We start from the raw sequence: 3,845 nt of genomic DNA, 5'->3' as shown, positions 1-3,845 counted from the left end.
AATATGCCTGAAGGAATGGGAAGTTTCAAGCAAATTTCTTACAGGGCATGACCATGATCATTAGTTATATTGCAGTTAGCTGTCATTTTATTGATCAGGAAATCTCTTAACTCACTCTTTCCTAGTGAGAGGAAAGATAGGTCATCAGAATAGATCATTGCCATGGAGATAATGTGTGCTTTGATAACCCAGAAACCCTTAACTCTTTGAAACTAGGGTCCTTTTACATAACGTGAGATGGCAGTGATGATATTAACTATCATTTTATAGGAACATAGAAATAATACTAGATGATATTTTCTGATGTATTTACATGAGAAACATAGAAACAAATTGCTTCTGTAATTTCAAGCCTTCAAATCAAGTTGATAATTTACTTAGTAGTTTTCTCAGTGCTACAGTGATATCTTTGTTCCTCAGAGTATATATAATGGGATTCAACTTTGGGATCAAAACTGAGTAGAAAAGAAAGATCAGCTTCCCAGTTTCTTCAAACTTATTTGGTTTGGGCTGTAATCAGATGGTAGAGGCTGTGCCATAGAATAAGACCACCACTGTGAGGTGAGACGAGCAAGAGGAGCAGGCTTTAGCCCTCCATCTGGTGGATCATGATTTCATAATGTTAGAGATGATTTTGCCATTAGGAGACAACAGTCAACAGAAATGGAACTATGATGAACACCACTGCAACTACATAGACTGCTATCTTGTTCACAAATGTGTCCCTACAAGTAAGCTTGAATACTGGGGGAGGTCACAGAAAAGATGATTAATTGTGGTAGACCCACAAAAGGGCAGAGAGAAAACCTGTCATGTTTGCCCAATTACAACAGGAACTCCACTGACCCAGGAGGCAGTGACCAGCTGGACACAGACCTGGGGGTTCATGATCAGACCATAGTGAAGAGGATTACAAATGGCCACGTAGTGGTCATAGGCCATCACAGCCAGGAGGAGACACTCTAAACCTCCAAACAGAAGGGCCTAACACATGTGTAGCACAAGCAATGAAAAAAATGTGCCCTTCTGGTTCAGAAGGTCCACAAGCATTCTTGGGATAATGACAGTTACATAACAGATTTCTAAAATGGAAAAGTGGTTGAGGAAAAAGTACATGGGTGCCAGGGTCCAGCCCCAGTTGGATCCAGGGATTCCCTCAGGATGATGGCATTGGCGATTAGAATAGCAAAGGCTGAGACATTTTTTAGATGCTCAATAATAACTGGTTTACATGAGAAATCAATAAAGTTCATGACACCAAACTTGCTTTGACCATGAAGGCCGCAGGCGCCCTCTCGAATAGCGGAAGGTGCCCCACCTTAGGCACCTTCTCGAGTGGGTCTTAGAAGCCCAGGCAATGGATGGATGAAACTGGAACTTATTATACAGAGTGAAGTGAGCCAGAAAGAAAAACACCAATACAGTATACTAAAGCATATATGTGGAATTTAGAAAAATGGTAACAATAACCCTGTGTACGAGACAGCAAAAGAGACACTGATGTATAGATCAGTCTTATGGACTCTGTGGGAGAGGGAGAGGGTGGGGAGATTTGGGAGAATAGCACTGAAACATGTATAATATCATGTATGAAACGAGTCGCCAGTCCAGGTTCGATACACGATACTGGATGCTTGGGGCTGGTGCACTGGGACGACCCAGAGGGAGGGTATGGGGAGGGGGGAGGGAGGAGGGAGGAGGGTTCAGGATGGGGAACACAGGTATACCTGTGGCGGATTCATTTCGATATTTGGCAAAACTAATACAATATTGTAAAGTTTAAAAATAAAATAAAATTAAAAAAAAAAAAAAAGCAGCCCAGGCAAATAAGTGGTCGCAGAGGACCCCCAAGCTCCAAATTATTTTGGCATGAAGGAAGAACAGAAAAGAAAAGGAGGAAAAGGAAACAAGAAAGAACGACAAGGGGAGACCAAGCTTTGGTGAGCAAGGCCCGTAGCTTTATTTTCAACAGGGGCTTTTATACCCTAAGTTGCACATAGAGGATAATAGGGGGTGTGAAATCATGCAAAATCAGCAGTCTTTGATCTTTATCGAAACCAGGGTTTCTTTTCTGCAAATTTATCATATACAAATGGTTTAGGTGATTTACATCATCTTCTGGCCAGAAGGCCTGTTAACATTTTATGACTCTGATAAAGGTTTGTCAACCATAAGACTTATTTTCTCTAAGAGTAATTATTTTAAAGTTTGGCGCCATCCTCTGAAGGTGTTAGATAAAGTTGCATTCCTATAGGGCAGAGGTGCAGTGGGTTTACAACAAAGGAAAGAATTTGTTACCTTAAGGGTCTAAAGTTGTTAACACCAAGGCCACTACTTATATTTTCTACATACCAACTATATCAATTAATACACTTCCAAGGATACAATACAGGGGATGTGGAAACTTGGCAGCAAGTATTGACTCCACAATGAAATCTTCTACTAGTTCTATTCTGACAATTTCTAACTATCCAAGAGGCTCTATATTATTTGAATATCTTAAGCTCCCCATGCCTCTCGCAGTTGGGAGACTGTAAACAATCGTATGCATAGCTGTAGGAGTCCGGGTAAACGTGTCAAGCAAGTTAGAGAGCCATCTGAGGCGTTTGTGAACTAAAACACTCTTGTCACGCCCAGGAACTTTATTAACTGGAGCTGTAAGTTAACTCTTTTTCAGAGAGAGAGATGGTGGTGGGGGACAGCCCCCCATAAAGTCAGAGGTGTAGGTGAGAGCATAAAGCAGTAAAGTAGACAGACTCTTGTTTTGGGGTAGATGCTCAGGTAGGCCCAGAGGGGCACCCCTCGAGTTCTGGCTCGCCTTGCCCACCAGAACTCTCCCACATAACCTTGTTATGGGTGGGGACTCCCATGTTGGCTCCCGGCACATGGGGGTTTGGAGAGTAGGGTCAATTTTTGTTATCAGTACAATGACACTATTGCACATCAGGATGGTCAGATAGAGAACTTAAAATATCCCAAAAATAATTCATTGGAAATTGGGAATATCAGAAAACCACAAGATGATAAATTCCATCATTGTGGTGATACTTGATTTTTCTGTTCTTAATTTGTACTTCATCTGTAGATATGGTAAGTCCAAGATAGTTAATTTATTAATGCTTTTGAGCAACATTTCCCTTCTGTTAACTGAATTAGATGCATGAATTTATTTACATATTCCATGCAAGTATTGCTGCCTTTGCCTTGCTCAGTTTCTAAGAAATGAGATTTGAAACCTCATCAATGAACTGATGTACAGTTAAAATCAATTAGAGAAATAAAATCTTCATTTTTTTATACTTGGATGTAGTGATATCAGAGGGCTTCCCTGGTGTCTCAGCAGTAAAAGAATTTGCCTGAAATGCAGGAGATACAGGAGATGTGGGTTTGATCCACGGGCAAGGAAGATCCCTTGGAGGAGGGGATGGCAACCCAATCTAGTATTCTTGCCTAGAGAATTCCATGGACAAGGAGCCTGGTGGGCTATGGTCCATGGGATCACAAAGAGTCAGACATGATGGAAGTGACTGGACAGTAGCAGTAATGATACCAGAAACAACAAGATGTATGCATTTTTATTTAGAGCTTATTGTACAGGAATAGTATTAAAGTATTTCACCCCTTTTAAAAGTGAGATTATATATGAAACAGGCTTGCTATTGTTTTTCTTTGGGTTCATCAATTTCTTTTTCTGTGTCTATTGACTTATTCCTTTTCCTTTCAGTTCAAAGCTTTTCACTTAAAACTTTTGCCTAATCGTTATTTAAAACATTTTAAGCCCTCCCACTTCTACTCCAATGAGAACTGACTTTCTTAAACTCATTCTTTGTTACTGGGGGAACAGA

The 3,845-nt window shown here is 40.5% G+C and overlaps 1 pseudogene; it reads right to left on the bottom strand.

The window, feature by feature from the left end:
• Window positions 1–360: 360 nt before the first annotated feature.
• LOC113884243 lies at window positions 361–3,064 on the bottom strand (annotated as a pseudogene).
• Window positions 3,065–3,845: the final 781 nt, after the last annotated feature.

Source organism: Bos indicus x Bos taurus, chromosome 26 (assembly GCF_003369695.1).
Source record: "Bos indicus x Bos taurus breed Angus x Brahman F1 hybrid chromosome 26, Bos_hybrid_MaternalHap_v2.0, whole genome shotgun sequence".
In the NCBI taxonomy this organism is placed as follows: Eukaryota; Metazoa; Chordata; class Mammalia; order Artiodactyla; family Bovidae; genus Bos; species Bos indicus x Bos taurus.
This window is presented reverse-complemented; position numbering and strand designations above follow the sequence as displayed.